Consider the following 25,509-nt stretch of genomic DNA (forward strand, 5'->3'; position numbering starts at 1 on the left):
GATCTTTGGGTTCTTCAGCAGAGATGGGAACTCTGTCGGCGAACAAGAGCTTTATGTGGGACTTGGGACTTGAGTCGCATAATAAGGAGTTACTTTCTACCAGCATTGCTTGTGGTCAGGGATCAGGCGGAAGAGTCTTGTGGGGCCCTGACTAAAGGGCACAACTGTGGCAGGGAGAAACTGTGATGGAAGGAGTGGGATGTTACCTGGCTCCAAACATAGTAGGGAGAGGGCTTGGACTGCAAGTTCTGACTTGCCCCATTTCTGTGCTAGTTGCTGGCACAGCCTTCCTGGAAATGCTAAGTGTCATCTTCAATCACCCTGAAGCTATGGGCCCCCAGATCCCACTTGCTTGCACCAAGAGACACAAGATAATATTCTTCCTTATATTCTCTTCCCTGCAAACTCCCTGCTCTCTCTCTTTCTTTCTCTCTCTCTGTCCATCCTCTACTTTACCCATCAGTAGATAAGAAATGACCCCTTAGTAAAACAATGAATATGTTTGACGAAATCTGATTTACTGACAACTGGACAAGTTTACTGGAAAGTCTGAAAGAATAAAAATTACAAACATCATGGGTACAGTCTTGTTTGAAACAAATATCTACACTTAGAGCCAGTTATGTATTGAATACCTAATTAGCTTTTGCAGTAGGAGGCTACCTCCAACACTCCTTAATAAATGAAGACTGACACAATTAAATCTGCCTCTGAGCCCATCACAGGAACTATAATCGCCTGAGACATGAAGAGGGTATTTGGAGTAACAGGCTCCCTTATCTAAGACAAGCTTTAAACATTTGGTTTAAATGTTCAAATATTTAAACATCCTGAGATGGATTCACCTTCCTCTCCCACTCCATATGGAATCCCTACATTATGGTATGTGTCCATGCAATACATATGATGTCATTATATCATGCTTGGCATGTGTAATGTAAGGGAATGTTACCAGAGAGAAGTTCACCTGAGCCTTGGAACCTAGAGCATTAACCCATTGGAATCCCTGACCCTCAACCCCAACCTCTCAGATCTCTGATCACCTAGATAATACTTCCAACCCAAATAGTTATTTTCAAATATTCAACTATCAGTGGGAGTGCACTGGGGCCACTCCACAACTGTCCCCGTGCAGTGTGCCCTCAGAGAGCTGCCACATTTGCTTTTCATCTCATGCCAGCCCTGGCCCTCTCTTGGATTCTCTAGCTCATCCCTGCCCTTTCCAGATTCAGTTCTCAGTAAAATAGTCTCAGACTACAGAAAAGTAGAAGTCAGGGTGAACTAGTGAGCCAATTTTGTTAACAGGACTGAGCTACAGCACCCTACAAATGACTACAGCAGAACACTCTCAGGGGCTCATATCACGCAGGAGCAGAGGCAAGGATAAAAACCCAGTTGAACTGAAATCCCCTGAGAGGAATATCAATAGTGGTTACAGCCCATGATGGACTAGACTATTCTATGTGCTATACATTCTGCTAATGCTGGCATAGGTCTAAGAAATCAGATAAGCGATAGTACCTGCCGCACAAGGGACTCAGTCTAAGAGGTTAGGGAGACGGGATATCTTATGCCTATTTTACAGATGAGGAAACTGAGCCATGGAGAAGTTCAGTCAATCAGCCGTATTTATTGCAGAGCACTGGAATAAGTGCTTGGGGGAATACAATATAACAATGTTGGCAGAAACGTTCCCTACCACAGTTAAGTTACTGTGGTGAGCCCACAACAAGCTGCCTCATTAATGGCTGTTTATGATCCCGTGAACAACAACAAGGGAGAGATTTTGTTAAGGCACGAATGGACTCTATCTAGGACAGGTGATTGCGGGCCTGTGGGGATGGAGCTAGGAGGGAGGCGTGGCTTTCTCTCTCTGTTCTACCCAGCAACAGGCCTGGACCAATCAATGACTGCCGTATAAGACCACAGCTGCAATGCCTAAGGCACATAAAAGGCGGCCCCTTTGACTCAAAGGAATCCTGCTGAAATGGGAGCACCTGGAGATGGTACAGAGGTTTGAGGAGGAGCAGAAGTGTGCAGAGAAACGAGAAGGAAGCACTCTGAGAGTAGCAGGAGAGCAGCACTTGGAAGCAGAAAGAAGCAGCATTGACAGTACGTGCACCTTTGACCACAGACTGGTTTGGGCCCGTGGGTGGTGAAGTGGGTGTATGGTCAATCTGGCAGACAACCAGTCTCCCTCCCTTAAAAGCTTTATTGAAGACACACCTCTTCCAAGTAGCCTTCCCAAATTAAACCTCACTTTTCCTCATCTCTCACTCCCTCTGCAATGCCCTGACTTGCTCCCTTTGCTCTTCCCCTTCCCGGCCCCAAAGCACTTATGTGCATATCTGTAACTTTATTGTATTCGGGTCTATCTCCCACACTCTAGACTGTGACCTTGTTGTGAACAGGGAATATCAGTGTTAATTGCTGTAGTGTATTTTCCCAAGTGCTTAGTACAGTGTTCTACACACAGTAAGTGTTCAATAAACAGGAATGAATGAATGAAATCTTGTAGTTGCTCAACTGAAAGAGCCCTTTCAAATCTTTTGGAAAAACATTTCTTCCTATGTTTTTCCAATTTTAAGAAAGGTGAGCTTGTCAGCACTTGAAAGGATACTTAAGACATAAAAGCAAAAAAGTCCAGATCAAACCCATATTGTTAACATGAAATCCTGCCAAAGTCAGAGCAAACTCCCCACAAGAGATTAGGAATACAACTCCAAAATTTCAAATAAATCCTGGACTATCATCTGCAAATGGGCTACTGGGTTTACTTTATTGCCTTTTTGTTAGATTTATCCCCCCTGGTTTTTCCTGCGGTTGGCTCAAAATGGGAGACTCAAAACACTATCCCCATGGGTTCCTATAGGGAAGCCCTGATCCTTAATCACTTATAGTCTCACACACACTGTTAGTTCTCCCCAATTCTTCTCATCTGAACATATTAGTCATAAACTGCCCCATGGATCCTCATTCATTCAAGAGGTCCATAAACATACAAATACAAATAATGCACTCCCAACCCTCTGTAACTTCCTCAAAAGTGTGGGTCATGTTTCTCCAAATCTCATCAAATTCTTGCCATAAAAATCTCTTCTCCAGATAAATCTGATAATCACAGGGTAAGCTTCCTAATTGTGGGAAAAAAATGTAATTAATAGCATTTGTCCTTTAGAGAAATGGCAGGTTGTAGATCTGTTCATTATGTCAAACATATGACTATAAATTTCTAGAATGTAAAATTTATATTAAAGAACATTGCTAGAATATGTAAAATGCTCTGATGCGGCTGGATTATGAATGTGGAATTGAGGATTTAGACTCACTGTGCAAAACCAAGGTGCTCACTTCAGGCACAGTGCAGAGACTAATAAGCAGCTAAATAAATCTGAATTGTGGAAGCCAGCATTTGATTAAGTTTATTTCCTCGGACTATTTCCCCCTTTATCCCAACTATCTGCCAATGATTCCAGTAGGGAGCCCTGGATGGATGCAAGCCTGTTTCCTCCCAGGACAACTCAGGCAGAATGCAAGGGCCAGATTGAAGGTGGTTACAAGACCCGGCTCATTTTCTCCTTGTGGGAGATGAATCTGGCTAATGCCTGGCTGCCTCTTTTCATTTCCTTCTCTCTGCACTGCCTGTTAAGGATTTGGCTGCAGAATGATAGGCAAACTATCACAGTCTTTGAGGGGGAGAAGGAAACTATGCCAGCAGAATAGTAATATTGAAGCTGGAGCCTGAGTCAGACAGGGAAACAGATTGCCGCCCTTTCTGGTTTATCATATTTCTTTTAAAATGTGGATTAAAATTAAGTAGAATGGTAATAATAATGATGGTATTAAGTGCTTACTATGCGGCAAGCACTATTTGAAGGACTGATGGTAATAGCTATACCTTTGCCTGGAACTCTTTCCCATTTCAAATAGACCAGGCCACAGCTTTCCCCATTTTAAAAGCCTGCTTAAAATCTTAGTGCTTCCAAAACACCTTCCTTGATTAATTCCCAGTGGTCCAAGTCACATCCTTACAACACCCCTTAGCACTTAAACATTTTTCCCATCCTCAGCACATATATATGCATGTATATTAAATTGCAGATTCGATAATGTAGTTAATTCATCCTGACATACTTTTGCTACTACTTCCTGTTATAGCCTCATTCTTCCTCCTAATCCAACTATTTGCAAATGATTTATGTTTTCCTGTATCACTTATTAAATGTAAACCCCTAACGAACAAGGACTTTGTGTATCTGGTGTACACTCTCTCAAGTCCTTGGCACAGGACTCTACATGCAGTAGGCACTCTACAGCATGGATTGATCTGTTAATGAACAGTAGTAGTGGGAGCAAATTCCCTTTCTAGCTCCATCAGGTCAGAAAGAAGATCCAGCTGTATGCAGAATCCCAGAAAGTATGAGGAAAGGGTGGACATTTGTACAGTTGTTACTGTATGGACAGGAGAGAGTTGATAAATTTGGACAAGATGTTGGCTACATCTGCCTGAATGGTTGTGTGACTGGAGTGCAGTTAAGATGGAGGACATAGGTCACAGTGCTTGTTTCCGCTTAACATTTCTCTCCCTGAATCAATCAATCAGTGATATTTATTGATCACTTTGTGCAGAATACTGCACTAAGCACTTGACCACTGTACTAATTGCTCAAATCCTGTATTTGATGGAAAATCCTCCCACTCATGGTTAGTGGCCCTAGGGGCATCTTGTTTCTCACCAGGGTTACAACCATACTTTGGAATAAATCCCACTTGTCCTGGGAGACTTTCCTATTTGATTTTGGACACTTTTTCAAGAATGGGTATAGGTAGTGTTTTTAAAAAATGTAGGGTAAGTAAAAGAGAAGGTGTGTTAGGATTTTAATGATCCAGTCAACACAGGTAGTCTGGTTCTAGTAAAGATAGCTATTATAGGTTATTTAAACTGCCCACTGAATTTGAAGCAGTCAATTAAGATATCCTAGCCAAAAATATTGAACATCTCCAAATCAGCTGTTATATAACAGCTAATAATAATAATGATGATTATGATGTTTAAGTGCTTACTGTGTGCTAAGCACTGTACTAAGTTACGCCTATCCCGCCGTCGACCCCTGGGTCACGTCCTCCCGCGGTCCTGGAACGCCCTCCCTCCTCACCTCCGCCAAACTGATTCTCTTTCCCTCTTCAAAACCTTACTTAAAAATCACCTCCTCCAAGAGGCCTTCCCAGACTGAGCTCCTCTTCCCCCTCTACTCCCTCTGCCATCCCCCCTTTACCTCTCCGCAGCTAAAGCCTCATTTTCCCCTTTTCCCTCTGCTCCTCCACCTCTCCCTTCCCATCCCCACAGCACTGTACCCGTCCGCTCAACTGTATATATTTTCGTTACCCTATTTATTTTGTTAATGAATTGTACATCGCCTTGATTCTATTTAGTTGCCATTGTTTTTACGAGATGTTCTTCCCCTTGACGCTGTTTAGTGCCATTGTTCTTGTCTGTCCGTCTCCCCCGATTAGACTGTAAGCCCGTCAAACGGCAGGGACTGTCTCTATCTGTTGCCGACTTGTTCATCCCAAGCGCTTAGTACAGTGCTCTGCACATAGTAAGCGCTCAATAAATACTATTGAATGAATGAATGAATGAAGTTATGGGGTGATAATAATAATTATGGAACTTGTTAAGCATTTACTATGTGCCAAGCACTGTTAAAAACACTGAGGTAGATACAAGTCAATCAGGTTGGACACAGTCCCTGACCCAAATATGGCTTACTGTGTTAATCCTCATTTTACAGATGAGGTACTTGAGGCCCAAAGAAATTGTGATTTGTACAAGGTAACACAGCAGACATATGGGATACAAACAGCCAGATCCTACTGACTCCCAGGCCCTTGCTCTATCCACTAAACCATGCTGCTTCTCTAATTACAAGTTAATTAGGTCCCACATGGGGTTCACATTCTAAGTATAGGAAGACAGGTATTTAATGCTCATTTTCCAGATGAATGAACTGAGGCCCAGAGAACAAATTCCCAAAGTCACATCACAGATAAGTGGCAAAGCCAGGATTAGAACCCAGGTCTTCTGACACCCAAGCTCATGCTCTTTCTGCTAGGCCACACTGCATTTTTTTAAACTTTGACTTCCTCCAGCCCTAGACTAGTATTCAATGGCACTTCACCAGATACCATTCCACAGTGAAAATGTTCTAACAGGAGTATGCTTAGTTTATAGTTTTATCTGAATGTCATATATGAGGTGTTCTTAAACTACTTTCTTCCCTTTACTTAGGCACAGCAAATAAGGAAGTCAAAATTTGATGGGGTTTGGAAGATAGAAAAATCCTGAAGTTCAGAAGAATCAATTTAGTTATCCCAGTTAAGAGGGAAGAAGGGGAACTCTACAGGGCTAAGTGCTTTGAATGTCCAGATCCTCAAGGCAAAGTATTTATTATATTTGAACTATGGTGCAATTGTCTTAAGATCAATTGGCCCATTTGACCCTGTCTGTACAAATAGTTTTTCATTCACTTTTAAGTGAGAAGATACATGTCTTTGAGAAGTGAAGGATAAATATTGAGATATTGTTTACACTAACACAAAGACTAACAGGCAGCCATATTGAATTAGCATCAGTTTACCAACTTTGCCATTAAATTTGTCCTGTATTCTAAGAGGTAATGAATGACTTGTGACCCTATTCTGTTATGGCAGGAAATATCACCTAAAGTCAGGAAAAATAGATGTTTTAATAGCTTTTTAAAATACAGTATATTAACAAGGTTTAATTTCCATATTATAAATTTAATCTCGCTGAATAACTACATTTACCAGCTTTAATTTTATTCAAATATTGAATGAATAATTACATTTTAAAAAATATCCTCACCATTTGCACCTCTTGTTGGGTAACTACAGTACACTTGATTGAAACATCTGCAGAAACTTTCTCTTCTGTTAATTCCCAGAATTATTCAGAATCCTAGCAATAGAACACTACTTTGATCTGAAGATTATCCTTTATGAGTTATTCTGAATTTATTTGAAAGTTCTTCAAATCAAATTCTCTGGTGACTCTTTCTCTACATAAAACATTCAAGGCATAAAGCACTACAAAACACATGATTGGAAACTATTTGCTAACCCCTTGGGGGATAAAATGCATTCTGTGATATGATTTTTTTATCTCCATTTTTCTTGAAGCTAAGATTCAAATAAATTCTAAATTTTTTCCAAGCATATGGCTTTGAATCCTTATAGTACTGGTACTCAAATCTGAAACTCATTTGACAGCATCAGAATGGATGAGTCTACTGATAAGTGAAATGAGAATAGCTCTCAAATGTCAATGATGATTGCTCTACCAAGATAGCAATGTAATTCTTACATATTTTCACACAGTTAAGAAGCCTTGTAGTAAAGTCAAAATACATGATGAGCATTTTTACAGCACAAGGACATAAGGAGAATCCTAGCAGTTAATCATCATTTTCCAGGCTTCGGAATATTTAAATCTCTATCATCTACTTGAAGACAAATATCAGTCAAACTGAATTTTCTCTCAGCATAATGATGAAAGTGATCACATCCTTTTACTCTGGTGAAGATGTTTGTTAGAACAATAATAATAATAATGTTGGTATTTATTAAGCGCTTACTATGTGAAGAGCACTGTTCTAAGCGCTGGGGGAGATACAGGGTATTCAGGTTGTCCCATGTGAGGCTCACAGTCTTAATCCCCATTTTACAGATGAGGTAACCAAGGCACAGAGAAGTCAAGTGACTTGCCCACAGTCACACAGCTAAGTGGCAGAGCCTGGATTCGAACCCATGACCTCTGACTCCCAAGCCCGTGCTCTTTCCATTGAGCTACGCTAGAAGAAAAAACATGGAAGTTCCTCTTGCAAACTAAAAATGTTACCATATTTTCAATTAATAATAAATATAGCTTCATAGGTTAGCTTTGTATTCTGGTTCTTAATGCTGAGAGAATGCAGTTACTCCTTGTTTTATGTCAGGAATGTTTTAAGTGAAAACTCAATTCAGTAAATACCTTTATATAGGGCTGTTGTAGATTGCCCCCATATTCCTGCTTAACCAAAGAATTACTTTTATTTTATTTTCCATAGATTAACCATAGATAGATATTGCTGTATTGTACCTTCTCAAGGGTTTAATACAGTGCTCTGCACACAGTAAGCACTTAATACAATTGAATGAATGAATGAGCCAGAGGGCTTAAAGACTTTCTTTTCTATTTTCATAGGGTTTTAAATTCAACAAATTCAATTATTGAGAGACCAATAGAGAGAAAGGTGAAAGAGAAAATACCCCTTAGTCACCTGTTTGCTATTTTTCTGGGATAGAAAATTCAGGTTGTAACCTGATTAATGTCTATTTGGATTGCAAGGCATCATAATCTCTGGGGATCTCTATGGAAACTTAGTTCAGACTGCCTAGGTGAGGAAGTAATGCCTGTTTTTGGTTCTGAGTGATCCCTTTTGTGGCCTCAAAAATTCCACTTCTCTTGAAAGTTGGAAGATGTGTTACTAGGAGTGTTTAAGCAAAGCTGCATCCTGAAAGAAGTATTCCCTATTTATTTGCAAGCATTCATCAATCCTTCCCAAAACATATGCAGTCTCTTGGAAAAGAACAATGATGAACATTTTTAAGAGATTGCTTAGGGTGACCTATATATGTATTTAAAAAAAAGTGGCAACACATCAAATAACTCTTCTTAGAAATTCATGGTAGACTAAAACTACTGTGAAAATTTCATTCACCACTCATTAATATTAAATTCTTCAATATGGGGATTGCAAGCATGAGACTAAAATTTACCCTAGTCCTTCATGACTTTGCCCCATGCTTTAATTGGTCACTGCACATTTGGGTAGTATGATAGTTAAAAAGGGGAAGGATGAGAGGAAGTGTGGCCTAGTGAAAAAGAACCTGACAGTGGGGGACCTGGTTTCTAATCCCAGCTCTACCACTTGTGAGCTTGAGCAAGACACTTTACTTTTCTGTGCCTCAGTTACCTCAGCTGTAAAATGGGGATTAAATCATCCACTGTCTAACTTGAATTGTGAGCCCCATGTGGGACAGGCACTGTATCCAACCTGACTATCTCATATCTACTCTAGTGCTGACATGTAGTAAATGCTTAAAGTACCATTGTAAGTGTCATTACATTATCCTGACTCAGTTGTCAAATAAATGCCATAGGTATTAGTAGTGTCATTATTCTCATGATACTACTAATGACTATGGTATTTATTTGCTTACCCTGTGCCATGCACTGATTTAAGTACTGGGGTACAAGGTAATCAGGTTGGACACAGTCCCTGAACCGTATGAGGCTCACAGTTGAAGAAGGAGGGAGAACAGGGATCAAATTCTCCATCTTATAAAGAGACTGTACATATTACATATCATAAGTGTGTGTTAGACTGGACTTGGGCTGGAATTTTGTGGATTTTGGCTAAGCATTCCAATTGAGAGATTAAAGAAAAGAGATCATCTCACATCTGAGAAATTTATGCAGATGAATAAGGAATAAAACATTTTAATTTTACTCTCTTTGGTACTTGTGCTGTGGCTCACATTCCTGCTTCCTAGAACACTTTGTTTTCTCAGATGTCCTTTTTTTTTTTTTTTTTTTGGAAAATGAAAGAAGATACATTAACAATTTCAGGGCAATTTTGCTTCCTCTTACTTCCAGGCTTCAGTGTGTGCCTCAACCTAATATGTAATGATGCAAACAGTAAACCATTCTTTGGCCTGAGGAAGACTGATTTTTAAATTCTGGGTGTTTTCAATTCTATCCATAGTTTGGAAACCCAGGCTTTAAAATTACCGTGTTTGAAAAATACCAATCAAATACAATTGCTGTAAAACAGGAGAAGCAACATTCTCAAATATGTCAAAGCTGAATGGGGACAAAGTCCAGCCTGAATAACACACTATGAAATTGCTTTCCCCTCACCTTCAAAGTAATGTGTGATTTTCCATCCTGGCTGGGTGTTGAATTGAAGATGTGAATGGTTTTCAGGCTTCCTGAGCATGTGTAGGTGATTAGAAGAAGGCACATATAGGTAATGATGACTACAAATCTTGGCCAGTAAATCAGAAATGTAATAATATTTCAAGAGACTTCTGAGAAAGTAAATTCCAACCAATTGAATAGTATTGAGTTCCTTCTTCCTCAGCAAAATTTTAGAGTAGTTTTCTTCTAGTCAGTAAGTGGCATTGCACAGTCCAGTTTAGTTGATAAGTAGTTTTTGCCTGAAAAATGCAAGTGTCAGATTCACTTTCCAGACAGAAAATGAGCCATCATTTTGTAAACCATTGGCAAAAATAAGTAACTCAGGGAGAAAGGGCAGTTTTTAGTGAAGTGCAAGGTGTTACAGCTAAAAGGAATGCACTGAAATTAAAAATGAGAAAATTTAGTTCAAATAAGAGGAAAATCATAAATCAGTAAAATGATCTGTCCTGCCCATGAAATATAGCACCTAGATCTCCCCTCAGATTCTAGTTGGGGAAATGAAAAAAGTAACAGCAGTTATTTAGCTCTAGTGGGATTTTCAGCCTTTTTTTGTGGGCCTAGGAAGTAAGGTTTTTCCAAAAGATATATAAAAGTGCAATATGTATTTATAGTGGCTGAAAATTTTGCAATGTACTTATCACATCAAAATATAGTGTAATTAGTGTAGATCATCATCTATTACCAGTGGTACTTATTGAGCTATTGAGCTCTTACTGTGTGCTGAGCACTAAGCACCAGAGAGAGTACAATGTAACAGAATTATTAGGTATGTTTTCCCTGCCCACAGTGAGTTTACAGTCAATCTAGATGATGGCAAGAAAGACTTTTGAAATGTAATTTACTTGATATTGTGATTTATTTTCCTAATTAGTAGTAAAGTAATTCTGAGTTAGTTGTAAAGACCCCACCATTTGCATGGTGAAAGTGAAGATTATTAGTCATGCAATTTTGAAGATGTCACATGAAGATATGATTTTCCAAAGTTACAGTCTGTGTCCCTAATACCATTTGTCTTTCCTGATGAAGAATATCTCACAAATGAAGGGAGTTAAATGATTTTCTGGAGAGTTCCCCCTTTTTGAATGTGATCAGTTGCAGGTGCAAAAATTCCAATGACAGTCAGTGGCCTTAGTCCATCTAACTTCAGCATAAAAACTGGTAAAGCTCCAGGATCAGATGGTACATTTTGTAGAAATCTGCATGCAAAGTTAACATGCATTGTTAACTGCTCAACATGAGGAGTACTGAGGAAGTTCTCCTGGATGTCATTTCCATCTTCAAGAAGACAAGGGAGAGACCTGACAATAGGCAATCATGGAACCTAGTTGCTTCCCAGACAGAGTTCCTTAGAACCAGACATTTAAAATACAATGCTAATCATCCACCTCCAGAGCCTTAATTTATAGCATGATAAGACATAGTCTTCTGGGAAACTACAGCAGTGAAAATAAGCCTGTCCTGGGTAGGGAATATGTCTGTTGTTGTGTTGTACTCTCCCAAGTGCTTATTACAGTGCTCTGCACACAGTAAGTGCTTAGTAAATACAATTGATTGAATAAAGCGATCTGGTGTCTAGCAATAGGGAATGAGGAGCACTTCTAAAACAAGCCCAAACCCAAAGATCGGGAGAGCGAATAAACAGTTAAGCTATAAATATTGCTCAGCAGCCCCACCTTCTAATTAAAATATATGTTCTTAAATAAACAAGGATCACTGACAAAGATACAATTTTGTAATAGAAGTAAATCTATATTGACACTCATGGATTAGTGTGTTATCAGATAGCCCTGTGCATGTGCCATAGATTTGATCCAATCATCATCCAGCCTGAGACACTAGGAGAGAAGTGGTTTAAGAGAATTCCTGATTCTCATTCACTTTCAGGGCTTCATGTACCATCTTTATGCAGATGATTGCCCAATTTAACTTTACAATCCTGATCTCTCTCCTCCTCCTGCAGTCTCTCATTTCCTCCTACTTTCAGGATATCTCTTCCTGGATGTCCTGCCAACACCTCACACTAAACATGTCCAAAACAGAACTCCTCAGCTTCCCAGCTGGAACGAACTCTCAACCTGACTTTCTTATCAGAGTAGACAATACCACTATGCTTCTTATCTCACAAGTCAGTTACTTTGGTATTATTCTCTTCTCAGATGGCTCATTCAGCCCACACACTCACCCTGTCACCAAGTCCTGTCAGTCTGCCTTCACAACATTGCTAAACTCTTCCTTTCCTTCTCCAAACTGCTACCACACTGATCCAAGCACTTATATCCCATCTCTACTATTACTTCAGCCTTCTCACTTACCTGCCTACCTTTTGTCCCTCTTTCCTCCAGTTCTTACTTCACTCTGCTGCCTGGATTATTTTTCTAAAAAAAATCTGGTACATCTTCCCCACTCCTCAAAAACCTCCACATCAGGCAGAAACTCATTACCATTGACTCTATAGCACTTATTCATCATGTTCCCCACACAGTTCACTCTTCTAGCATCCGCTTGCTCACAGTATTTTTGATCTTATCTATATTGCCACTGACCCCTTTCCCATGTCCTCCCTCTGACAGACCACCATACTTTTCGAAGTCTTTTTAAAATCACATCTTTAAGAGGCCTTCCCTGATAAAGTTCTTTTTTCCCCCAACTCCCTCTCTTTTCCGCATCACCTCTGCACTTAGATTTGTACCCTTTAAGCACATAATATTCACCTCACCCCCAGCCCCATGGCCCTAATGTACATATCAGTAATTGATTTTTATTAATGTTTGTCTCCTCCTCTAGACTAAGCTCCTTGTGGGCAGAGAAGGTGTCTACCAATTCTGAGTATTGTACTCTCTCAAGCACTTAGTACAGTGCTCTGTATACAGTAAGTACTCAATCAATACCACTGATAGATTGATTTCTTTGAGGAGCATGATGGAGCAAGGGAGATATGAGTAGGAGGTAGAGTTGTAAACAATCCATTAATTAATTAATTAATTCAAACACTTGGAAAGTACAGTTCAGCAACAAATAGAGGCAATTCCTACCCAACAACAGTTTCACAGTCTAGAAGGAGGGAGACAGGCAACAAAACAAGTAGACAGGCATCAATAGCATCAAAATCAATAAGTATAACTATGACTCAGTGGAAGGAGCTCGGGCTTGGGAGTCAGAGGTCATGGGTTTGAATGCCGGCTCTGCCACTTGTCAGCTGTGTGACTGTGGGCAAGTCACTTGACTTCTCTGTGCCTCAGTTACCTCATCTGTAAAATGGAGATTAACTGTGAGGCTCACGTGGGACAACCTGATTACCCCAGTGCTTAGAACGGTGCTCTGCACATATAAGTTCTTAACAAATACCAACATTATTATTATTATTATTATTATATATGTACACATCATTAATAAAATGAATAGAATAATAAATATGTACATAAATACACAATTGCTATGGGGTGGGGAGGGGATAGAGCAGAGGGAGGGAGTAGGGGTGATGGGGAGGGAAGGAGGAGCAGAGGAAAAGGGGGGCTCAGTCTGGGAAGGCCTCCTGGAAGAGATGAGATTTCAGTAAGGCTTTGAAGGGGGAAGAGAGCTAGTTTGGCCGATGTGAGGAGGGAGGGCATTCCAGGCCAGAGGTAGGACATCGACCAGGGGTCGATGGTGGGACAGGCGGGAACAAGGCACAGTGAGGAGGTGAGGAGCAGAGTGTGTGGGCTGGGCTTGGAGTGTGTGGGATGGGCTGTAGAAGGAAAGAAGGGAGTTGAAGTAAGAGGGAACAAGGTGATGGAGAGCTTTGAAGCCAATAATGATGAGTTTTTTCTTGATATGAAGCTTGATGGGCAACCATTGGAGATTTTTGAGGAGAGGAGTGACATGCCCAGAGTGTTTCTGTAGAAAGATAATCCAGGCAAAAGAGTGAAGTATAGACTGAAGTGGGGAGGGACAGAGGTTGGTAGATCAGAAAGGATGCTGATGCAGTAATCCAGTTGGGATATGATGAGTGATTGTACTAACAGGGTAGCAGTTTGGATGGAGAGGAAAGGGCAACATCTCGGTGATGCTGTGAAGGTGAGACCGGCAAGTTTTGGTGACAAATTGGATATGTGGGGTAAATGAGAGAGCAAAGTCAAGGATGACACCAAGGTTATGGACCTGTGAGATGGGAAGGATGGTAGGTAGTGCCATCCACAGTGATGGGAAGGTCAGCGAGAGGACAGGGTTTGGGAGGGAAGATAAGGAGCTCAGTCTTGGACATGAGTTTTAGGTGGTGGGAGGACATCCAGGTGGAGATGTCTTGAAGACAGAAGGAGCTGTGAGCCTGGGGGGAAGGAGAACAGGGGAGGAGACGTAGAGTTGGGTAGCTGTGGCTCTCCAAAAACAGGTTTTCCACAAATCCCTAATTTCTCCTTCTCTATGCACTTCCTGGTGACCTGACCTATTTTTCCTCAACTTTCACAACTGACCTTCCAACTCTTCCACAACTTTCACTAAAGTCTCTATGGCTCTCACTACTCTTGCTGCTACCTCTACTTTCTTCATGCAGCCCCTACATCATCATCCTCACGCTTCCTGTCAGCTGCCCTCTGACATGTGATGAGACACTTTATCAAACTATGCCCTTATTGACTTGATGCTATGTTTTGAGTTACAATAAGTAGAACAGAGATTTTCAGAGAAAACATTCCTAAAAATTTGAGGGATAATTGGAAGTGATATGCATTTTAGAAAACTGTATAACTCATTTTCAATATGATCAGCCTCACTTATTTTCATTTTAATTTAAATGAACCTCATAGTTTTTTTAAGATCTTGAATTTCCTATGATACTTTGAAATTTACCCATTTCAGTAGTTTTCATCCGTTTGCATTAATTTTTCCTATGTGTGAATTGTTTGCAAAGACAGTACTAAGAACTGATTTTATATAGTTCCTCTGTAATCCTGCTGATTTTCTAAAGGTCATTATTATGAAAAATACAGTAAAATGAGGAGCATGTCTCTGTAAAAAATAACTTTCCCTTCCATTCTTCAGAATATTTTTAAGGATTCACAAATTCTTCAAAAGAATATCATGAAGTCACTTGTGTGGTGTTTCTATTCATTGCCTGGACCCTACCTACAGTGACTGACTACTTTAAAAGGTGTGCTTTGGAAAATCATCTTTGTTCCACTCTGACATCTAAGCTGACATCTAAAGAGCTGGCCAACTCAGATTTTGATTTGAGCCATATTTAGTAGAATACAAGTTGAAAACTGCAATTAAAACCATTCTACACATTAAGCACTTGATACTCATAGCACTCTCATCCTAACAGCACTTAATGTAACCTAACCATGATCAATTTATATGAATACCCATCTCTCCCTTTGGACTGTAAGCTTGTTTGGGCAGGGAACATTCTATCAACACTGTTGTATATTACTCTCCCAAGGCCTTAATACAGTACTCTGCACCCAGTAAGTATGTATTTAATACCACTGATTGACTGATGATGCTCTCAAAATTTCCAAAAAAAGAGTTCCTCCTTTCCTGATTTTGGTGCTTCATATTTTAAACCTGTCTCTAGGCTTTTAATTGTGACATTACATTATCAAAAGGGGTGAGTTGCCCTATACTTTCCTCCATCATTTTTGATTATTCATTCATTCATTTATTCAGTAGTATTTACTGAGTGCTTACTGTGGGGTAGGATGAGTGATTGTATTAATGTGGTAACAGTTTGGAAGGAGTAAAAAAGGGCAGATTTCAGCAAAGTTATGAAGATGGGACCAATAGGATTTAGTGATGGATTGAATATGTGGATTGAATGAGAGAGAGGAGTCAAGGAGAATAACAAGGTATGGATTTGTGAGACAGGATGGTGGTGCCATTTACAGTGATGTGAAAGTCAAGGGAAGGACAGGATTTGGGTGGGAAGATAAGGAGCTCTGTTTTGGACATGTTAAGTTTGTGGTGATTGGAGGACATCCAAGTAGAGATATCTTAAAGGCAGGAGGAGATGCGAGTTTGGAGAGAGGGAGAGAGATCAGGGCTGGAGATGTAGATTTGGGTATCATCCACATAGAGATTGTAGTTGAAACCACAGGAGCGAACAAATTTTACATTATAGTTTCCCCATTTCATCTTACTGTTCATAGCTGTTTGGTAACCTCATATGCCAGACTGTGATATTATGTTGGGGTAAACATAGTTTCAATGCTAGTAGACTGGTTTTATTTAGGGGGATCAGGTGTGATCTCCCTAAAAACTCCTCTACTCTCCTCCAGTCCTTTACTCCTCCTGCTCTTTCTTTCCCTCCAGTAACTCAAGAAGAAATATCAACTTCCCCTCAAACTTTACCCCCTCCACTTGCACTTCCAACCCTAGCTCTTTGAATCTTATCAAATCACCCCTACCTTTTTGCTTCTCTGACTGCCAAATTCAGCTCCTCACTCTCTAATGGCATCTTCCCCACTTCCTTCAAGTACGCTCATGTATTCCCTTTCCTAAAACAACCCCTCATTTGACTCCATGGTTCCCTCTAGTTATCCCCCCATCTCCCTCCTACCATTACTCTCCAAATTCCTTGAGCGAGTGTCTACTCCCTTTGCCTACACTTTACCTCATCCAATTCTCTTCTTGAACCTCTCCAATTGGGCATGCCTCATATTGCCCTGTCTTAGGTCACCAATGTCCTCCTTCTTGCCAATCCAACAGTCTGAACACCTTGGTAATCCTTCACTACCTCTCAGCTGCCTTTGACATTGGGGACCACTCCCTTCTCTCTTTTTTAATGATATTTGTTAAATGCTTACTGTGTGCCAGACTCTGTACTAAACGCTGGGACAGATATAAGCTAATCAGGTTGGACACAGTCCATGTCCCACGTAGGTTCAAAGTCTTAATTCCTATTTTATAGATGAGGCAACTGAGGCACAGAGAAGTGACCTGTCTGAGGTCACTGTTACCCATCACCTGGGGATGGGTTCATTCAGGATTTGGCTTGGTGAGAGAGAGATAGAGGACAGAAAGGCTAAGTTCAAACAAACTTTATTCCATGAGGCCAGTTGAACTTACCTTTCAGGAAGGATATTATTTTTTAATTATTTTGGTTGGAGCGAATAGAACTTCCCTTTTGGGATGCCCCTTTCGGGAGGAATATGATTACATAATGATATTAGAGCTTACCTATTGGGAGAAATATACTTGTGTTACTTGCATGTGGCAAAACACCCAGATCCCACCCACAAATGCTTCCCACCCGTGAGGAATTCACTTATATACTGTTTGCACGTGGAAAGGCAGCTAACTACAAACCATGAATGCTTCCCACCTGGGAGGAATACATTTAAAAGTTACACTCCTGTGGCAAAGCACCCTAGCATTCACTGGGACACTCACATATCCCACAACTCCTCATTTGGTGCAGGCAGAGCGAGCTTCCCACGCTCCAGGCAGAGGTGTCATGCAGCTGGCTGTTGCAAGTCTCAAACCACTACCCAGAAGGTCTGAGGCCACAAGTAAATATTACCTGTGCCCCCAGGCCTTTCCAACTTCTGCATCAATTTATCCAATCTCTGCCCTCCCCTTTCCTCCATACACAATTTGATTGGCAAAGGGGCAAGACACATTATTTATTCCTGGCCTAGACTGTCAATCTAGCAGTTTCAGTTATGGGAGTGGGTTGTTTATGGGAGTGGATTGTCCCTCCTATGCTTATGAGTCCTGTTTTGTTGGCTCAGGCCAACAAATGAGATAACATTTGTCCTTGAGATGGTGAGTACCCCAGTTCACCTTGGAACAGTCACACGGCAGACAAGTGGTAGTCAGAATTAGAATCCAGGTCCTTCTGATTCCCAGTCCTGTCCTCTATCCATGAGGCCCTGCTTCTCTTGGAAACCTCCAATCTTGCTTCACTGATATTGTCCCCCCAGGTCCTTCTTTATCTTTGGCCACACCTTCTCATTGACTTTGACAAGTTCCTCCTCTGCCTCCCACCTTCTAACTGTGGGAGTCTCTCAAGACTCAGTTCTGGTTCACTTTCTATTATCCATCTACACCCACTCCCTTGGAAAACTAATTCATTCCTATGGTTTGAACTACCATTTCTACATGAATGATTTCCAAATCTACCTCTCTAAACCTGGCTTCTCTCTTCTGCAGTTTTGCATTTCCTCTTGCCTGCAGGACATCTGTATTTGGATATCCTGCCAACACTATCAAGGTAACATGTCCAAAACAGAACTCCTCTTCTTTCCATACAAACTCTGTCCTCCCCCTATCTTTCCCATTACTGTAGACAACACCTCTATCATCCTTGTCTTACAAGTCAATACCCTTGGCATCATCCTTGACTCATCTGTCTCATTCAGCCCACATGTTGAATCTTTCACCAAATCCTATCAGTTCTATTACCAACAACCATTTCCCATCAGCAATACTCCCAAAAAGGATCTGTCCATCACTCTAGTACAGTTACAGGTGCAAGAACGAGATGGCACATCAAGATGTCCATGATAATTCAGTTTAGTAGCTTGCCCCTAAACTGATTTAGGGTCTAGTGAACTCCAGCCTGCACAGCAAAGATCAATGACCCTTGGACCACATTTTTGCCCTCCAACACTCTTCACCATTCCCTGGTTCTGCCTTGAAGGTGGCTATCCTTGCCTCTGATGTCAGTCTGGGTGGTCTCGGTCTTTCTGAGTTGTCTGCATATTTCAGGGTGTCCCCTGTGTCATGAGCTACCGGCTCTTACCGACAAGTACTTTTCTAGACCAAGGTAGCCTCAGTGACAAGTAGAGAGTCACACCACACCACCACAGTGATAAGGTTAGCATTAGATGAGCCAAGTTTGCAGACTGGGTTGTGTAAGGAGAGTAGTGAGGTGAGGTAGGAGAAGGGAAGGTGGTGGAGTGCTTTAAAGCCAATGATGGAAAGTTTTTCTTTGATGTGGAGTTCAGTGAGCAACCACTGGAGTTTTCTGAGAAGCAGGGTGACATGCCCTGAGTGTTTTTGTAGAAAAATTATCCAGGCAGCAGAGTGAAGTATGGACTGGAGTGGGGAAAGACAGGAGGCTGGGAGGTCAGCAAGGAGGCTGATGCAGTAATCCAGGTGGGTTAGGATGAGTGATTATATTAACGTGGCAATAGTTTGGAAGGAGAAAAAAAGGCAGATTTCAGCGATGTTATGAAGGTGGGATCGACAGGATTTAGTAATGGATTGAATATGTGGATTGAATGGGAGAGAGGAGTCAAGGATAATGCCAAGGTTCTGGGCTTGTGAGACAGGAAGGATGGTGATGCTGTCTACAGTAATGAGAAATTCAGGGGGAGCACAGGGTTTGGCATTCTCCTTCTCCTTCCAGTGTGTTCTCCATACGTACAGTTTGAGTACCACAACATCAGCTGTAGGACCTTTCAACATCAATGTTTAGTCTCTGCAAGAGGTTCTACTTTTACAACATTGCTAAAATTCTCCCTTTCCTCTCCATTCAAATTGCTACCATGCTGGTCCAAGCACTTCTTACATTCTGCTTTGAGTCCTGCATCAAACTCCTTTCCTGTCTCCTGTCTCTCTCCTTTCCAGTCCTTATGTCACTCTGTTTGCTGCCTGTATCATTTTTTTCTAAAAAAGGTTCACTTCATGCATCCTGGCTCTTCAAGAACTTCCAGTGGTTTCCCATCCACCTCTGCAAGTGCCTACTCTGTGCAGAGCACTGTAGTAAGCTCTTGGAAGAGTACAGTATGACAGAGTTGGTATACCCATTGTCAGCCTACAGGAGCTTATGGTCTGGAGTGGGAGACAGGCATTGAAAAAAAATTACAGGTATGTATGTAAGTGCTGTCAGCTGAGAGTGGAGTGAATAAAGGGTACAAATCCAAGTGCAGGATTTGAAGGGAAATCGAGTTGGATAAATGAGTGCTTAGTTAGGGAAGGTCTGTTGGAGAAAGGTTACTGGCTTATCGGATTGAGAAACTCCTTACCATTGGCTTTAAAGCACTCAATCACCTTGCCCTCTCCTACCTTAGCTCATTGACTTCCTATAACTCAGCCCGCATGGTTTGCTTCTCCAATGCCAACCTACTTACTGTACCTCAATCTTGTCTATCTCACCACTGACCTCTTGTTCACTTCACTCAATTATATTTATTGAGCACTTACTGTATGCAGAGCACTGTACTAAACACCTGGGAGAATAAAGTGTAACAGAGTTGGTAGATACATTCCCTGCCCACAGTGAGCTTACAGTTTAGAGGGGGAGACAGACATTAATATAAATAAATTACAGATATGTTCGTAAGTATTGTGGGGCGGATGTAGGAGTGGGTGAATAAAGGATGAAAATCCCAATGCAAACGCCTGGAATGCACTTGGCCTTCATAGCCACCAGACAACCACACTCCCTACCATCAAAGCATGACCCTGAAGATGATTTCCCTGACTGAGCTTCACTTTTCCCTACTCCCTTCCCTTCATTCATTCATTCAATAGTATTCATTGAGCGCTTACTATGTGCCGAACACTGTACTAAGTGCTTGGAATGTACAATTCGGCAAAAGATAGAGACAATCCCTGCCCATTGATGATCTTATAGTCTCATCGGGGCAGACAGTCTAATCCGGGAAGATTAGACTTCCCTTCTGCATTCCTTATGCACCTGGATCTCCAAGTGTTGAACATTTGGTATTCACTCCATGTGCAGCCCCACAGCACTTTTGTACATATTCTTAACTTATTTCTTCTGTACTGTAAGCTTCTTTTGGGCAGAGAATGTGCCTATCAACATTGTTGTATTGCATTCTTTGAGCACTTATAATGCTCTGCACACATAAGACTTCAATTAGTACAATTGATTGATTTCTTTGTTTCAAGTCTTTACCTTTAGTGACACTGTCCTGTTGAATAAAGGAGATAAGTGGTGCTAATAGATATTTTATTTTGCAATCATGGAAGGACCTATCTAGAAGAAATGATGGCAACCTGGTATATAGTCAACCATCATTATCCACGGTGTTGAAGAGTGCTGAAGCACACCAACATTCCAACTATGTCTTCTGTTCAATAGTCCAAATTTTTCTCCACCAAATATCACAACAAATTGGCTAAGTAGTGAAATTGTTTAATTGATTTCTTCCTGACTTGGAGCTAACAATAAGGGAATTGGTTAAGGGGTATACCTGGGGGGGGGAGGGGGAACGAGGAGGTGTGAGGAGAGGAAGAAAGAGAAGTAAGGGATATGGATCTCCAAATATTGTTTTTTAACCTGTATGTGAATAGGAAATGGACAATGAAATATATACTCTATACTCTGAATGAAATGTAACACTAGAGAACACAGTTGAGTATGGAGTAAGAGAATTTGGTAAAGCTCAGTTCAGGTTGTATAAATTGAACAGTACTTTACATGTAGTGCTTCACAACTGAATAAAAAATATAACTATTGTTTGTGGCATTTTCAGTCTTTTAGTTTTGTATTTTACAAATGTATTTATGGCTAAAATAGATTTAGGCAGTGCAGGCTTAAGTAAATCCAGACTGGCTCAATTATGTATTGGAATTTTACTGTACAATTCAGAGTTTTTGAAATTTCTACCTTAGAAATATTAGGTCTCACTATCCTTAATAGTTCTCACTATTATTAATCTGAAAATCTCCATCAATTAATTAATCGAGTGTTTATTAAACTATAGATTTTTCACAAGTAGAAGCATGAGGAAAAAAAAACTATGTCCAACAAATACTAGGAAGGGAAAAATTTTTTTAAAAATGAGTTGTGCGTGAGCAAACTGTATATAGGTGATAAGGGTGGCTACATATGTATAAGTGCCAAATGTGATCTCTGAACTTTAAAATAAAAGCAAAGACCCTTTAGATCACATTTGAATGCATGTGATTACTATTATTCATTTCAAATGTACTTCTAAAATGTACATTTGAAATTTCTCTTTTGACCTACTTGAAACATTTTATGCTAAGCATTTCAGCCCATACTAAGTTTTATTGAATGCTTGTCATAAAAATTTAAATATGGTATTTTTCAATGCTTAACTATTAAATTACAGTTCTAAAAATATGTTTCATTTTCAATGAAATTATTGTCAGAGGGCAAGAATTTGTGTCCTTTTCAACATTTCCTAATTTGCAAATATTTTTAGTCTTTTTCAAAAATTAATAAGGGGTACCTGCAGTTTCATATTATGAAATATGAATATTATGAAGAGGATTGGATTCAAAATATCTTAAATTAACTCTTTTACTTCATTGATGACTGATAGAATCTAATGGAACTTTATGTACCAAAATTCAGAGTGCCCAGTATGGCCTAGTGGAAAGAGCATAGGCTTGGGAGCCAGAGCACTTGAGTTCTAATTTGGCTCTCTCACTTGTCTGTTGTGTGACATTGGGGAAGTCACTTAACTCCTTGGTGGCTCAATTTCCTCATTACTAAAATGAGGAAATTTTACTAATTCTTCATTAGTGTCAATACAGTAGATTTACTTCATTTTACAAAATTATATCTTTGTCAGTGATCCTTGTCCAAATATGGTATAGCTGAAAAAAATTGATTTTGATTAGAAGGTGGAGCTGCTGGGTTGTATCTATAGCTAAATTGTTTATTCTCTCTCCTGATCTTTGTGAAAAGAAGCGTGGCTTAGTGGAAAGAGCAAGGGCTTGGGAGTCAGAGGTCATGGGTTTAATCTCAGCTCTGCCGCTTGTCAACTGTGTGACTTTAGGCTAGTCACTTAACTTCTCTATGCCTCAGCTACCTCATCTGTAAAATGGGGATCAAGACTGTGAGCCCCATGTGGGACAACCTGATTACCTTGTATCTTCCCCAATGCTTTGAACAGTGCTTGGCACATAATAAGTGCTTAACAAATACAATCATTATTATTATTATTTGGATTTGGGACAGGGACCATGTCTGTCTACTTGTGTATTCTTAACCAACTCTTAATATAGGGCTGTAAACACAGTAAACACTTAATAAATGCCATTACTACTACTATATATTCAAAATCATTTCTGAACCCATAAGCAGGACCTGAAGTCACAAAAGTAGTTCAGACCCTAAGCAGCTAGCATCTGCAGTTGCCATATTAGTGATTGTAGTAGGCAAGAAGCATTTGGGATGGCAGAAGAAACAATGATAGGCAGGTGCTTATTTGTATGTATGCATGTATGTATGTATGTGTATGCCTGTCAATGTGTACCCATAACTGACATGAAGAAAGTTAATCACTTGAAAGGTCCTAAATACTGCTGTACAGATTTTACTCATGGTACAATAAAAAGAAGTCTATAGTCTTTGGTCTCTCTGACACTTGCCAGTTTTCAGCTAGGTGCCTGAGGAATCTGTAGTTTTCTTCATTCTGGCTCACCCTATGGTGGACTTAGGGTCCAGGAGCCTAGGTAGAAAAAGATCTTAGACACTGACCAGATAGTCAAACTGAAGAGCTACAGATAATGATGATAATGGCATTTGCTAAGTTCATTCATTCAATAGTATTTATTCAGCGCTTACTATGTGCAGAGCACCAAGTTCTTACTATTGTGTCAAATACTGTATGAAATATTGAGGTAAATAGAAGATAATCAGGTGAGACACTATACTAACCCCACGTAGGCACACAGAAGGAGAACAGGTATTGGACCCTCATTTTACTGATGAGGAAACTGAAGCACCGGGGATTAAAGTGACTTGCCCAAGGTCAATCATATTTATTGATTTGACTCATGTTTAAGTCAAATTATTCAAAATAAGTCATATTTACTGAATACTTATTGTGTGCAGACCACTGTACTAAGCACTCGGGTGGATACAGTATAACGGAATTGGGAGAAACATTTCCTGTCCACAATGAGCTTACTGTCTAGAGGGGCAGATAGCCATTATAATAAAATATGGATATGTACACAAGTGTTGTGGGACTGAGAGGGGGAATAAAGACTACAAATCCAAGCACAAGGGTGACTCAGAAGGGAGAGGGAGTGGGGGAAATGAGGGCTAGGTCAGGGAAGGCCTTTGGGAGGAGATATGCTTTTAATAAGTGCTTAACAAATACCTTAAAAAAAAATAAGGCTTTTTCAAAGAGTGACTGTTGGATATGAAATGGGAGGGAGTTCCAGGTCAGAGACAGAACTTGGGCAAGAGACTCTTGGCAAGATAGACAAGATCAAGGCACTATGAGTAGCTTGGCATTAGAAAAGTGAAGTGTACAGGCAGGGTTGTAGTAGGAATTCAGCCAGGTAAAATAGAAGGGGGCACTTCTATTTTAGAAGTACTTTAAAGCCAACCTCTGCAAAGGAGTTTCTATTTGATATGGAGGTGTATGGGCAACCACTGAAGGTTCTTGAGGAGTGGAGAAATATGGGGTAAATGATTTTGTAAAAATAACGATCCAGGCAGCAGAGTGAAGTACCGACTGAAATGTAAGAGTTGGGAGACTGGAGGCAGGAAGGTCATCCAGGAGACAGATGCAATAAACAAGTCAGGATAGAACAAGTGCTTGGATTAGCTGTTAGCATTTTGGATGGCTAGTAAGGATGAATTTTAGTGATGTTATTGAGGTTGAACTAAGGGATTTGGAGACAGATTCATTCATTCATTCATTCAATCATATTTACTGAGTGCTTACTATGTGCAGAGCATTGTACTAAGCGATTGGAATGTACCATTTCCAACAGATAGAGACAATCCCTGCCGAACAACGGGCTTACAGTCTAAATACGGGCTCACAGTCTGAACAATTCAGTATGAGATTATGAATGATTGAATAAGAATGGTGAGTTGAGGATAATGCCAAGGTTCCAGGCTTGTGAAACAGGGAAGATGGTGGTGCTTTCTAGCAGGCAACTGGTAGCCAGGATTAAAACCCAGGTGCTCTGACTACTCCCTTTCCATTAGACCGTAATGCTTTCTCTAGCAGAAGAAGGAGGCAGTGAGACTGAGATAGGGAGAGAGAGAGAGAGAGAAAGAAACTGCTATTTCCTGAGTGGGAATAGAAATAAGAAGGAAAAACACTTAGCTCTAAAGTGGTGGCTAGCAGGGATGAGAGAGAGGGAATTCAAATACCTATCTGGGTAGTTCTCAGGTCTTTTTATCAGTGAGCTCTGAAGCTGAGTAGTTTGCCTGCCTTTCCTGAGGAGCTGATGCTCAACCACCCATGGAGGATCAATTCTTTTGAAATGGGTTAGCTTCTCTCCCTTTTTCATCTACTCAGGTCTGGGGGAAAGAAAAAGCATGAACTGGGAAACTTCACTTTTTCTAGATAATGGAAGATTCTCCTCATCCAACCATTTTAAAATATTGAAATATATTCACCAAAAGTAGAAAAATGTTACCATTACCCTAATGAAAGTGTTTAATCTTTCTTTGCCCACTTTCTCATTTGTAACCTGTGTTTGGTAATGATACAATCAAAATACCATACACTGCATGGAAAAAAACCTAAATAATTTCTCAGTATTTTATTCAGTGTCTAGATGTTTCATTTGTGACA

General features: G+C 40.3%; 1 long non-coding RNA gene across 1 annotated transcript in view; it reads left to right on the forward strand.

Moving 5' to 3' along the window:
- The first annotated feature begins 1,982 nt into the window (after nucleotides 1-1,982).
- LOC114818215 overlaps nucleotides 1,983-25,509 on the forward strand; it is a 30,109-nt gene continuing 6,582 nt past the window's right edge. The window contains exon 1 of the long non-coding RNA XR_003766056.2: nucleotides 1,983-2,112. This is a non-coding gene — a long non-coding RNA (uncharacterized LOC114818215). The remainder of the gene's footprint in view (nucleotides 2,113-25,509) is intronic.

The sequence above is a fragment of the Ornithorhynchus anatinus genome, chromosome 2 (genome assembly GCF_004115215.2).
Source record: "Ornithorhynchus anatinus isolate Pmale09 chromosome 2, mOrnAna1.pri.v4, whole genome shotgun sequence".
Lineage (NCBI taxonomy): Eukaryota > Metazoa > Chordata > Mammalia > Monotremata > Ornithorhynchidae > Ornithorhynchus > Ornithorhynchus anatinus.